Below are 15,036 nucleotides of genomic sequence, written 5' to 3' on the forward strand. Positions count from 1 at the left end.
TTGTGCAGCATAGATAGGATACTTAGTGAAAAGCACCTGCCACTCTGGGCGTTTGAGGACTCTGACTTCTGTATAATAACTATTATTAGCAGTTAGTTCATTTTGTTTTAACATCATCATCGTTACTTACTATTTAACTACAAAAAGAGCCTTACTAATATTTGAAGTTCCCAAGCACTCAGTACCGAACTTCAGGAGAAATATGCCAGTCCCCTCACCTTCTCACCTGAATTTCACAAAGAAATGCTTTGAAAGTGTGGTCGTGTTCAGACAATTTAGCTTTCTGCGTTAGCTACATACAGGGTCTTTGTGAAAGCATTAGGTCATAAGAAGGTCAGAACAGGGAAAAAAAGAACTCTAATTCTAGTTCGTTCTCCATTGTTCATATTTTACCTATTCAGACCAAGAATCTGTATGTTATTAACTTAAGGTATGGTAAATGATTTTTCATTCGGCAAACAAGAGGTCCTATAAACATTTGAAGGTTTAACTGAAATGAGATTTGTATGTGAATGGGATGGAAGTCTGGCAGGTTTCTCGTGGCCGTTTGTAAGACTCCCAGCCGTCAGAGTAGAGCAGCTCGGCTACAGACACCTCCAGGCTCCTGTCTTGGGGCCCCATTGACTCTGGACACCCCCAAATCTCTCCGTGCCATATGAATATCACTGTGCCTCGTGTTACTCATAATCAGGCCTGAGCAATAATCAAGACGTTTGTTGATACTGATTACTCCCTTTCTGCCTTGTTTGTAAAGTGGAGAAATCATTTCAAGTGCAAAATAGTTTTTCATTAATTAATCATTCTGTATTTGTTCGACATTTACTTTTTTTTTCTTTTTTTTTTTTTAAAGATTTTATTTTTTCCTTTTTCTCCCCAAAGCCCCCTGGTACATAGTTGTATATTCTTCGTTGTGGGTTCTTCTAGTTGTGGTATGTGGGACGCTGCCTCAGCATGGTCTGATGAGCAGTGCCATGTCCACGTCCAGGATTCGAACCAACGAAACATTGGACCGCCTGCAGCGGAGCACATGAACTTAACCACTCGGCCACGGGGCAAGCCCCTCGACATTTACTTTAAAAGTATTTATTAAGCACCCACTCTATATCGCTGCTAGACAAAGAGGGACGTGGAGAAATCTGACACAGTCCGAAGCTTCAAAGAGGTCACAGTCTAATTGTGATACAGACACATAAATGGGTAAGTACACTGAGCATCTTTAGTGCTGTGGGAGCACAAGGGCAGTGTTGTTAACCCTGTCTGGAGTTTGAGGGGAGGGAGGGCGGCTTATCAAGAAAGACTTTCCGAAAGAAGTGACCTGTGAACCAAGCCTTAGAGGATAGTAGGAGTTGGCCAGGTAAAGGTGAAGGGGTGGGAGAAGCTGTAGGCAGAGGAGACATGAATAAAGGCATATAGGCAAGAAACGACAAGGCAGCTCTAAGGAACTGCAAGCTTTTCTTTGCAGTTGAAGTGTAAAGGGCCAGTAGGGGATTGGGAAGTGAAGGCGCTGCAGAAAGAATCTGAAGCCTGATCACTGATGGCCGTCCATGTCATGCCAAGAAGCTGGGACTTTATCCTGTAGGCAATGGGGAGTCAATGCCGGGTTTTAAGTGGGAGTATGATATGATCAGCTTTGTGTCTAGAAAGATCACCTAGCAGCAATGATGAGGATAGATTTGAGGGAGCCAAGCCTGAGGTCAAAAAATTTGGAAGCTTCTGAAGCAGTACAAACGGTCCAGTGGGATCAAGAGACTGAACGAGGACAATACAGTCATGCACCACATAGCGACAGTGCGGTCACGGATGGACTGTGTGTACGGTGGTGGTCCCATAAGGTTAGTACATATGGCCTAGCTGCGTAGTAGGCTCTACCATATAGGTTTGTGTATGCACTGTATGGTGTTCATACAACGATGAAATCGCCTCACAATGCTTTACTGAGGACATATTCCTGCTGTTAAGCGACGTGTGACTAGTAGTAAGGACAGAGAAAAAAGGGGAAGTTCCAGAAACAACGAAAATTTGGCAGGACTTGGAAACTGATTGGATGTGGAAAGTAAAGAAGAGAGGGGACTCAAAGATGACATCAGCCTTCTAGTCTGAGTGGATGGTGGTCACGCCCCCCCATTCCCCATGGTACCTGGGAAGAGAGTAATGCCCTGCAGGAGATACAGGTTTTAGGGGAACAATGATGTGTTCAATTTTCACCTATTATTTTATTTATTTATTTATTTATTTATTTTGGTTTTTTTGAAGAAGATTAGCCCTGAGCTAACATCTGCCGCCAGTCCTCCTCTTTTTTGGCTGAGGAAGACTGGCCCTGAGCTAACATCTGTGCCCATCTTCCTCTACTTTATATGTGGGATGCCTGCCACAGCATGGCTCAACAAGCGGTGTGTAGGTCCGCACCCGGGATCTGAACCAGCGAACCCTGGGCCACCAAAGTGGCACGTGTGAACTTAAATGCTGGGTCACCAGACCAGCCCCAATTTTGAACCTTTTAAATTTGAAGTGCCTGTGGAATCTCCAAGTACAGGTGTCCACTAGATCAATAAGTCCAAGCTGGAGATATAGATTTGAAAGTTATCAGCATAGAGTATATTTATACCATGAAAATAGAAGTGATCCCTCTGAAAGAACATGGAACTCTAGAAAGTTGTGGCCAAGGATGGATCTCTAAAACCCCAATGACTAAAGCCCTCAATTATCCTGATGAATTTGGAGGGAAGGTTGTTTACTCAGCTTAAGGTGTGGGACTTGAGAAGGATGCTTGAGGAATGTGGTGGGCATTTGGAATAGTCATTAGGAAAAATGAGAGTTGAAAATTGAAAGTTGAAAATCAATCACAGGATTGATGAGTGATGCTGAGGGTCTGGCTGAGGTTGGAGATCATGAATTTGTAGTGATGAAGTCTGCTCGATTGGGTGATTTTCTCTATCAATATGTAACCACTCAGGTGTAAGGGGAAAAGCATAACACTGAGCCAAATTTGGAGTTTTTCTGGGGGATAAGCAAGTAAGGAAAATAATATATGATATTGGTAAGAAAATAATTTAAATCATCAATCAATCACAGAATCCAGGCTGTAGCTGGAAAAGAGTGATAGACTGGAATAAAATGACTGATTTTCAAAAAGGAGATTTCTGTGTGGTTAAAGAGCAATTGTTACAGGATTGAGGAGTGAACAAGCCAAAAGTTCTTTGGTTACGATCACCATTTCCGATGTGCAACAGCTCCAGAAATGATTGGGTCTAGAATGGTAATGGATAGTGGTGGTTGACGTGGTGTAGAGATTTAAGGTCATCAGAATTTATACCATCAGGGGACACTGGGGCTTGAGAGATGGGCAGACCTTGACGGGACCGAGAGGATGTTAACAGAAATACCATGAACAAGTGCCCAGGTCCACAGTGACTAAGTGGGAAGGTTGACAGATGCTGAGTGACACAGATATACATTCAGTGAATTTTAGGCCTGAATTGGGTGCTTTTATAATACCAAATAAATGTTAAAATGAGTTCTTCAAGAATAACATCATGAGCTGAGTAAAGACAAGCAGACCGGCGTCAAATTGGGACTCCACCTCATTTGACTTAGTCAAGTTAAACTCTTAAAGCCTCGATTTTACTATTTGTAAAATAGGCATGAGACTCATACAGGGTGATAATCCAGCCTACCTCCATAGGGTGGCAGGGGGATTAACTGAGATGACACAAATTAAGTACTTGGTCCTTGGCACATGGCAAGCACTGAATAAAAGTTAGATCCAATAACAGTGATAGTTAACGCTTATGCAGCACTTGCTATATGCCAAGATTATTGTAAGCATTATTCCCATATTACAAGTGAGGAAACAGGCCCAGCAACGTGAGGTCCCAACTAGGGTCACACAGCTAGTTAGCGTCAGAGCTGCTGTTCAAACCCAGGGAGCCTGGCTCCAGAGGCTCCTTTTTTTTTTTTAAAGGTACAAACTTCCAGTTATTTATTTATTTATTTATTTGAGGAAGATTAGCCATGAGCTAACATCTGCTGCCAATCCTCCTCTTTTTGCTGAGGAACATTGGCAGAGGCTAGACTCTTGAGCAGTACACATTAATGTCTCTCCACAACAAGCATGTTTATTTTTATTAATATCACTTCAAGTGAATTTATCCCTAAAAACTTTTCTGGAGCACCTTTTAGGTGTAAAGCACTAAAATAGAGCGGTATGAGAAAATACCAGGATTAAATCCATCGAGGGGCCTCCTCGGGATCCTTTGACCTCCCCTGTCTCTAGGAGCCTCGGCTACCGCAGCGACCACTCGATGCTCCTCCCACCATTCCTGGACACTGCAAAGCTTGGGATCCGGGTCTCCCAGAATCTGCTGAGAGGGCCCAGTGACCCAACGCAAAAGTGCCTTGGTTTCCTCATATATAAAATGGAGATAGTGACACCTGTGTTGCACTTTCATGCATTGGTGGTGAGAACAAAAAATGATACAACCTCCAGGGAAGAAAATTCAACAATATTTATCAAAATTTAACATGCTTTTTACCCTTTGATCCAGCAGTGCCAGTCGTGAAATTCATCCTACAGGCACTCTTACACTCGTGTAAAATGCTGCGCATAGAAGCCCACATGCTGCAGCATCATTTATAACGGATCAGAACCAACCCAGGTGTCCATCCATAGGAACTGTAGCCACACAGTGGAATACTGTGCAGCTGAAAAAAGGACACTCTTAGCTGCCATGGAAAGTACGCTAGATTCTGCCGTTTGTGACAACATGGATGGACCTTGAGGGCATTAGGCTAAGTGAAATAAGTCAGACAGAGAAAGACAATACCGTATGTTCTCACTTATACGTGGGATCTAAAAAACAGAACTAAGAAAACAGATTGGTGGTTGCCAGAAGCGGGGATGGGGTGTGGACAAAATGGGTGAAGGTGGTCAAAGGATACAAACTTCCAGTTATAAGATGACTTACAAGTTCTGGGGATGTAATGTACAGTGTGATGGCTATAGGTAGCAATACTGCATTATCTATTTGAAAGCTGCTGAGAGTCAATCTTAAAAGTTCTCATCACAAGAAAAAAATTGGTTACTTTGTATATTAACTGAACTTATTGTGGTAATCTTTTCTCAATGTCTACATATAGCAAATAATTATGTTGTATGCTTTAAACTTATACAGTGTTATGTGTCGATTACATCTCACTAAAACTGGGGGAAAAAAGAAAGTACTTTAGGGTACTTTGTCAACTGGAAAAAAGAGGGAGAGAGAGGACGATGGAGATGTAGAAACATGTCCATAGTATTACGTCCTATTTTCTAAGAAGGAGAAACTAGGAAGATATATTTCTATTTGCTAATGTTTTGCATGAAGAACCACTGGAAGGATCCAAAGAATAACTTTAAAAATGATTACCTCTGATGGAAAGTGGATACTAGAGTTAACAGGAACAGGGATAAGATTGAGACTTTTTAATTTGCTGGCTTTTATAATACTTGATGTTTGAACTGTTTAAACAGGTTGCTTATCCAAAACAAAATAAGACAAAAATTTAGGGGCCAGCCTGGTGGCACAGTTGTTAAGTACTCATGTTCCGGTTCGTCAGCCCGTGGTTCGTTGGTTCACATCCCAGGTGTGGACCTACACACCACTTGTCAAGCCATGCTCTGTCAGGCATCCCACATATAAAGTAGAGGAAGGTGGGCACAGATGTTAGCTCAGGGCTAATCTTCCTCAAGAAAAAAAAGAAAAGAAAAGAAAACCAAAAATTTAATATGAAAATAATGCCTGTTTTTCAAGGCTTAAATGAGGTAACATGTCAAACGCCTGGCACAGTACCTGACACACAGTAGGATCTCAGCAAGTGGTAACTACAAAAATAACTTCCAGTTCAAGTGGAAGAAGAAAGGCTTTAAGAAGGAAGGAGAACTTAACCTCAGCCTGAAGACCGAGGAAATCTCAGAGAGAAGTAGAGATACAGGGACCATTCCCAACGAGGGAGTAGGTGGAACAAGGGGAGCAAAGTTGTGAAGGGAGGATTGCAGGTGGAAGGCTCTGGACAGTGAATGGCCCATGGGATTCCAGCAGAGTTCAGTGCAGAGGAGCAGTGGGAGATGAAGTTAGTGGGATAAGCTGGGGCCAGGTAGTGGGAGGTTTGAATTGTTCTTAAGAACTTGGGACTTTATTCTTTGGATCACAGTAATAGTAACTAGTCTTTGTATTTGAATTGCATTTTATGGTAGAAACTCAAATCTTATTACCTAGATTTGATACCAACCCAAGCTAGTGTTATGAGCCTCTAACATATTCTTGAGCTAGAAATGATCTAATAGACGTGACAAATGTCAAGAAGTGTCTCTTTTAGCAACAGCAGGATTGGTGAGAGTGGATCCTCACGAAGCTGGCTCAGTCTGTTGAAGGTTTTCAAACAAAACAGGGATTTCACATGTTTTGGTCTTGGTCATGGTTTAGGATTTTATTTGATCTTATTTACATAAGAAAAAACATTACTCAATTTAAAACTGAAAAAAAGGAAGGGAAAAATGACTCTCTAAAAGTCATTTTAGACCAGGGCCTTTCTTTTTACTCTTTGCTAAAGGTTTCAAAGTTCAAAACAACAACCAAACCCCCACAGTAAGTTGGACCCAGAGGGCTACACGATCACAGAAGTCGCTTGTCTCCGTTTGGATGATTTCCAAATTTATGCAACAAAGTCCCCGTCAAATATGCAGGAAGTCCTGATTATTTATGATGTAATTCAATATTGACATGTTATTAAATGACCTGACCCTCCCCCAAGCCTTTGGAATTTCGCATCTAATGCCTGCAGGATAACTCCCTGCCAAGGAGAGAAGATTGGTAATCAACAGTTTTCCTCTGCGAGATATTTTTCTTCTTCAAAAAGAAATTCCAATAGGTTGACTGTATTCTCACTGTCTTGTACATTTCCTGAATTGTGTGCAAGAGGATTTCACGGAGACAGAGATTTCTCTGGCTTTTTTATGTTGAGCAGGCTAAGCTCCAGAGACTCACCGCCTAAACCCATGACACATAGATCACCTAACTCTGTGACTGTGTTTGTGATGCTGGGTGAATTTACCCGCACACCAGGTCAGGACAAAAGGATTTTACACATCTCCGCACTAGCAAAGAGTGTGGAGATCATTTTACAGGAAAGAGAAAGAAAGGTCTGTAATGGAGGCTGACACTGAACAGACACGGGTGCCACCTTCCATGTCATACAGTTACGTGCAGCAAAGAGGCCCCTGTTTGAGGTATGAAAGAAAGAGAAGGGCCTGAAAGAAAATGACAAGGAACTGGGGATATTTGCAAAGGGTGGCAGCTAACGAATGAGTTATTTGAGGCTGGATGGCCTCATAGAAAAAGAACTGAACTGAGGATTGGGAAGCCTCTCCAGGATAATTTATTCCCAGCTCCCTCATTATCCTCCTGTCTCTGTGTGATCTTGGGCCAATCAGTCTCGATGGCAGAATTTCCCTTCCTCCTCTCAGAGGGGAAAAATGAACTATAGCATTTCAAGGTCTCTAAGTGGCTGGCATTGTTAGAGCAAATTCTGGCAACTTTAATGGCTCTAGCATAGGTTGGAACAGAAAGGTTTTGACATAATGTCTTAGCTGCTGCTTGAAGGATTTCGTTTTAAGTCCCTCAGGACATCTAACACCTGAGGCCGCTCTGACTAGGCTAGTCTCTGGAGGTGCTGGGGTTCTTCTGTTTGGTCCTGTTGACCATCAGCTGTATGAACTTGGGTAAGTTTCCCCATCAGCAAAACAGGTGCAAATATACCATAGGTTGGCAGGTTGTTTTAAGGATTTTAGGTGTATAACGCACCTTGTACGGCAGCCAACACAGAATAGGCGTGCCATACGTGATTGTGCTTACTATTCATCAGCTTGCTTTAGACAACCACCGTTCCTCGTCACTTGTGAATGTTTCTTACATCAGCAGGAAAGAATGTTTTGAAAACTAACTTGCATCTTGGACAAATTACTTACCATGCTTTGTGCATCAGTTTTCCTATCAAAATAGGTACTATTACTGTTTCTCAATGTGAAAATAATACCTATTCTCTGTGACTGTTATGAGGATTAAGTGAAATAATGCATATAAAGAACTTGGCCCAGAAATAGACATAATAATAAAAATTAACTACTGTTAGTATTTTTATCATCATCATTGTCGTCATCATCATGGTAAAAATCATTGTGAATTCTCCTCCTATAGAACAAAGTTTTCTCTAATTGTTTTAGTTGTGAGCAATTATCATGCTACATGAGCAATGAAAGATTGACACACATGAATTATTGGTTTGTGTTATAATCTTTCACATGTTAGTAATAAGGATAATGCTTGCTCTACATATTGATGTTTATCCATAAATGACATAAATTTAAAAGACTGTTATGAGGATTCGATAAACTTGGCACATAGTAAGCATTATATTGTGCTTGTTAACAAAATAAACACAAATATATATATTAAAAAAAGGAATCTCATGAGTCATCATCCTTAGTCTTGGATTTACATTACATAATCAAGTGTTCTCTCTCCTCTTGGCCAGTTAAAAGTACTTATAAAGAGCATCAGTGCTGACGCCCCCTAAAACAACAGCTCTGAAACTGAGCCCTCTAAAAGTCCCTGTGTCGACCTCCTCTCATGCCCTGTGCTAGCCACCATGCTTCCCAGTTTTCGCTCTTCTGGGCCCCAGCCTCTCCCCTTGACCACATCCTTGACCAGCTCATTTACTACCTGCCTCTTCCCCAGTTACTGTCTGTCCAGTCCTGGGGGTTCTGGGTACCAAGTTTCCTGGGAGAAATGGAAACTCTTTCTTACTGACTCTGCATCACCGTCTCAGCCTTATCATGTCCTTTGGGGCTAGAGAGACCCTGGCCCTGGGCCTGGGCAGGAAGATGATACCGTGAGACGAGACCCTGGAACTCTGGCATCTTGGGGCAGAAGTGGGAGCCTAGAGAAGCTGGTGGCTCACGCCCTGGGCTGCTCTCCTCACAGCAGGCTTGGAGATAGCCTTGATGTTCACATTTATGCCAGAAAAGGAGGGGAAGCAAGTGGGGAGAGAGTACCTGCAAGCTAGATACCTGAATGAGGGAGGCTTAGGAAAGGCTGGCAGGGATTGAGAATGATTGATTGATTGGTTGATTGATCGATTGATTGATTTTAATTTCAGGTGCACATCATTAAATTTTGACTCCTGTATAGACTACATCATGTTCACTACCAAAGGTCCAGTTGCCATCCGTCACCGTACACTTGTGCCCCTTTACCCCTTTCATCCTCCCCCCACCTCCTTCCCCTCTTTACCCACCAATCTGGAGAGCAGTTTAAATTGAGGGCCATTTCCCTTCCCCATCCAATCCATTCCTCACAGATGAGCCACTGGACTGTCACAAAAGTGTTACTCACTGTCCCTTGCCTCCTTGCATTAGGGACTGCCTTAGTTAATGAAGGGAGTGCCATGGAGAAAGAGACAGAGATTTTCTCCAGCTTTCTCCAGGTTGGAGATGTAAACTGGCCGTGGGCTTTTCCACGTGTTTTCAGACTGAAAAGGCGTGGGTGAACTAATTCAGTCTAAGGTGTCAGTAACTGAGAACAGCTTTATGTTTAGTTCTCCTGGGACCTAGGGAGATCATTCTCGGGAGCAGACTTTCGGATACTGTAGCAGCCCCTAGGGAGATACTCAGGGTTTGGGAGACCTTCTGTCTCCTCCATGTTCCCATCACAGTACAGGTGTGGCTCTTTGTGTTGCCTACATTTAAGGCCCAATGCACTTTCTCTGCTGCCCCATGGCCAGTAATCTCCCTGGTGACAAGCAAGGCTCTGGGGCTGAGATTAGCACCCCGAACACCTGGCCCCAGCCTGGGAGGAGGCATGAGAAGGCGGTAAAGAGTCCCTTCACATGCCCCCTCCCATCCTTCTCAGACCCCCAGCTCCAGGCAGGAACATCTCTTCTCCCAATCGTCTGTTGTATTCACTTCACAGATTCATCAAAAGCTCAGCACTGAGCCAATTAGCCCCTCTTGCAGCCCACTTTCTCTTGGGCCCCTTCACAAAGGGCTTCCACCTTGATTAAAGGACTGTGCCTGAGGAGACACTGAGCTTAACATTCTTCACAAACGCCCGAGGAGGAGGGCAGTGGGGCTTTCCATGGAAGGAAGGAACGGAGGTGGGAGTGTGAAACTTAAGCCCAAAATAAGCCAAACCAACACAAAATTATGGGACCCCTGGACTTTTTTCCAGAGTGAGATAATTTCCTTTCTTACCAGCCATCAGGAGCCATGAGTTTGAGGACAATATGTGCCTCTTAAGCTCATCAGGTCCAGAGTCTTGCCTCCGTGCGTGAGGATGGCTCAGAGAAGTCTTGGTCCTCTCTGCAAGGCCCTAATTTACCTGCCTCTCAATCTCTCTGTCTCTCTGTCTCTCTGTCTCTCTCTCTCGTACGTCAGTATCTCATACTCCTGATCATGAGGCATGTAATCTGAAGGTCACCACCAGCTTGAGAAGGCTGGCCTTATTGTCCTCTAACACAGGAAAACTTCAGGAACTCTTTGGGATGTTCAACCTGAGATGTTCGGTCCCATCTGGATTACTGTCCCTGAGCCCAGTGATCTGTCTGCACCAGAAGTCCCCAGGAAGGTGTCACTCTCTGGCTTCTCTTTCAACCAACATTAGCAACCGCAGTTTGGAGATTTAGCCCTGTAGTCTTCTCTGGACCTGACCTACTTCTACCCTAAGGCTGCCCTAGAGATGGCTCAGAAGGTGCTGAACTCAACAGGCACTCGGAAACAACGAGCCAAAGGCGCAAAGGAGCTGGAACAGGTCACCCTCCTCTTCTTCCCCGGTCCTTTGTTTCTCTCTTTGCTTTTAAACACTGAAATTGCCATAGTTCTCAATTTCAATCAGTTTGCTGGTTTCTAAGTATAATTAATGTATTCAATGACATTTACTAAGCACCTATAAGATGTTATCAAGTTTGATGTAATGTTTCCTCACTTCTTTGTGTTTGCCTTCTATTTTGCTGATTTCCTGGGAGGGGTCAGTATATCTTCCAACCATTTTTTTTTGAGAATCCAAAGATCCAGGCAAGTCAACAAATGCTTATCAAGCGTTTTCTGTTTATCACATGCTATTAGAAGGACGCAATAGCATCTCTGCCCTTGAGACACTTAGTCTTCTTTGGTGAAATAAAATATGCACTTACGTAGTACCTATTAAGTGCCAGGCACAGAGTTCTAAGACCTTCCTATAAGCACTCATTTAACAATACTGTGAAATAGGCATTGTTATTCCTACTTTATAGAAGAGAAAACCAAGGCTCAGAGAGGTTGAGTAACTTGTCCAAGGTGACACAGCTAGAGAGGATAGAACTGAATTCAGTGCAAAGCCGCTGATCTTCAGAATCCACACACTTAACCCCTACGCTATGCGGCCTTTCAAATGTGTCTCCATGACAATGAGAAAGCGATGCAAAGTGGCATACAAACAAACACTCATTTGTTATGGAGTAGACTGAGGTTATGGGTTTGAAGAGCCAGAAAGAAATGGTTCTTGGGCAAAAGAACCACAGAAAGAGCTGGGTTGAACTGTTTGAAGGCTAATAGAAGACATTGTGCACATGCACAATGAGGGGGACAACATGGAGATCCAAAGAGAAACTAAGGGATAGGGTGGGAGACTTGCCTGATTTAAGAATAAAGAAAATAGGGAAGTTCCTCTCTGCAAAATGACGGTAACGATAGTACCTTCCTCCTGGCTTTTTGAGGATTAGAACAATGCCTTACACGTACTGAGCTCAGTGTAAGCGTTGACTGCACTATTACTGTTACTGTTCTTGGAAGAGCTTATACTTTGGGACTGGCTAGAGTTGGGGAGAGGGAAGCCTGGCTTATATTATGGTGTCTTAGGTTAGTGACTGAAACACACTGAAAACCTTTGTTCCTGGCAAAGCAACATTATGCTCTCATTTCAAACCCACTTATAAATTCTGCAATGGAAAAAGAGGGGCCGCCCCTCAGGGAACTCACTGTAATGGCCTGAGACTTGGGCCACACTCTCACTAAATCCACCGGCAGAAGACCTTCAGGCCACCCAGCCCCACCTGGAGGTGGAAGGTGATTAAATGGGTGATCTCACCTGGTCCCTTTTGACCAAGGAGAGGACCTGAGTCTGTGATCCTGTACACAGACTCCTATGCATCACAAACCATGGGCGTTTTTGTGGATTGTTCTTTGTTCAGAAAAAGCCAGAGCAGTTGCAAGAAGTCTGCAGAATGTTAGAGCTGTCACTTCTAAAGTAACGTAACTCTGTCTGTTACCCAGCCCATCAGCAAAGCAAAGCAAGGTATACGTCTCCGTGAGTCAGGGTTTATTTAATATTCACAACCCTGGCAGGTTTTTGACTGATGAAAATGTTTTGCAAACAGAACCTGGTCCTGTTTTTCTCCGTGCTCCTTCCCCCTGCCAAATGGAGAGTGAGAGGTTGGCAGAGCCAGTGCTGAACTAGTAGGGCTGACGAGATACTATCTCCATCTCCTTGTAACACGAAACATTTATTTTGCAGCGAGCTAACACAGAATTGAAAGTGGGCCAAGATTTCTGGGAGCAAGAGGCTTGATTTGTCCCTGGCTGGACTGCCTAGTTTGCAGACTTTCTGCCTTTTGTCTCCCCCACAGTGGAGCATGAGCTCCACCTGAGATGTAGGCCAGTCTAGAAGCAAGGCAGTTACTGTAAGGCAGTTCTAGAAGCACCAAACCATTCCCCACCTCAGGCCCAGAAGTTAGGGAAACTGCCTACATGGCCATGAGGATGAGCCAAACGGGATGGGCTGTGATGGGCAAACCAGGTTTGTGACTGCCTCCTCTCCATGCCTGTGCCCTCTGCTGTCTGTCTGGGGACCCGAAGCCCCAGATGCAGACACAGCTAGGGGCCCACACAGCAGCCTCAGCAGAGGCACGTGGGGCACTTTGACGAGGGCCTAACTCCCCTGCAGCAAGACGAGCGTCCCTCAAGACCTGAGGACACCAAGGAGGGCTCACAGCACCTAGTTCCCCGGGGCTAGTAGCCTCAGACAGCTTCAACTGAAATCCTGGCTCTTACTAGGTATGTGGCCCTGGGCAAGTTATTTAATTTCTGTATCTGTAAAATGTGGATAATAATAGTACCTACCCCCTAGGCTGTTGTGAGAATTAGAACAGTAAGCTTAATATGAATGTTGGCTATGCTGTTACTATTATCGTCAGAGTTAAGGTGTGAGTGGAGTTCCCTCTTCACAATCCAAGAGTCCTTGACACCTGTTCTCCACTGCCCCGCAGGGCCCACAGGCCGGGCCCTCTGCCTCTGCCAGGTCTCTCTTCTCAGGAAGCCTCCCCTTCCTCTTACATCAGAGCTGGCTTTTTAAGGTGCTTGGATTCATAACCAGTTTCTTTGGTCCTGCTTCTTGCATGGGGCTCCCAGCACCAGCCTGTACCACTCAGCTTTGGTCTGTTTGTTCAGTTACTTGAAACACGGTTATTGTCCAAACTCTTCCTTTCAAGAAAGGAGAAATCCTTAAAGAGTTGGTTCCGAAGTTGATTTACAAACATACTGCTGTGGTCCTGTTCCAGAAAATGTCCCAGCTCCTCACTTACTTTTTCGTCTAACTCAGGTTTATTGAGTGCTTTTTACCTCAGAGTTTCTCAGCCTGAGCACTATTGATATTTTGGGTCAGATAATTCTTTGTTGTGGGGCTGCCCTGTGCATTGTAGGACACTTAGCAGCATCCCTGGCCTCTACCCACCAGATGCCAGTAGCACTCACTCCTCCAGTTGTGACAACCCAAATGTGTCTAGACATTGCCCATGTCCCCAGGGGTAAGGTTGTCAGATTTTGCAAATAAAAATATAAAGATATATTTTATCTGGTGGCCTTACCGTTGGGGCAGATCACCCCAGAGTGAGAACCACTGGGTTAGGTGCCAGGCCCTGGGCCTAGTGCATTCGCATCCATTTACCCGTGGGGCAGTTATTAGCAACCCATTCTAAAGATGAGGAAAATGGCTTGCCCACCGTCCCAGATAGATAACTAACTTCAGTGCTCTTTGTACTATATTGCAGCAGCTGAACGGAGCACATCCTCTTGGAGCATCTTCCATGGTTATCAACGTGGAGGGGCCCCATTCCTCCCCATTCCAACCCTTCTAAGCCTCCGATAATTGGGACATGGGTTGTAGGAAGGGCCAGACTAGACATTGTCCTACAAACCTCTTCACCCCACCCAGCTCTGAAAGAGTCTCCGGTAGAGAAGGCGCAGGCAGGAGAGGAGGGGACAGGGGCCCAGCGGGCTCAGGGTCCCGCCTCCCACGGCTCTGCAGCCGCAGCCTGCAGAGACAAAAGGCGGCGGTGTGGTCGTATTTCCCTTGCTCTATCACCCAGCTCAATGGGGGCATTCTGGATCCCTGCCCTCCAGTGCTCAGGGACCTTATTAACAGACCTCAGCTGTGGCCCGGAGCACTTAACCTCACCCAAGCGGGCTCTATTTGCATGATAATGCCCTCTTTGGGGGAATTATTGCTTAATTAAAGAACAGCAATCACTTTAATTAGCATGTCTCCCCGCTCCCTGGTACTTCATGGATTCAAATGAGCTCCTCATTAGGTATTGGCACTTGGACAAATCTGGGGCCTCCGGCTGCAAAGGGAGGCTCCCAGGGCAGGCGGCCACAGCCAGGACCTCAGCGATGGGGAGGCCCAGCTCTGCCAAGAGCACAACCCAGCCTTTGTGAGGAGAACAGCAGACAGGGCCCAGCCAGCACCCTTCCGGGCCCATGACCCGGCACGCAGGGGAGGGCCAGGCCCTGGGTGGTGGCCTTCGCAGGCTTTCTCCTTGCCTCTGCTTGTCTCCTTGAGCTGTACTTTTCTTTTCAGCTCTTTTGCCCTTAACGTTCAGCTGCCTTATACCATCCTCCTCCCATGAATGTTTTGAGCTACTTTTATCACCCCAACCCATCGCTCTTCTTGCTCTTCTTCTCCCCTGCCCCTC

The sequence above is a fragment of the Equus quagga genome, chromosome 14 (assembly GCF_021613505.1).
Source record: "Equus quagga isolate Etosha38 chromosome 14, UCLA_HA_Equagga_1.0, whole genome shotgun sequence".
Classification (NCBI taxonomy): Eukaryota; Metazoa; Chordata; class Mammalia; order Perissodactyla; family Equidae; genus Equus; species Equus quagga.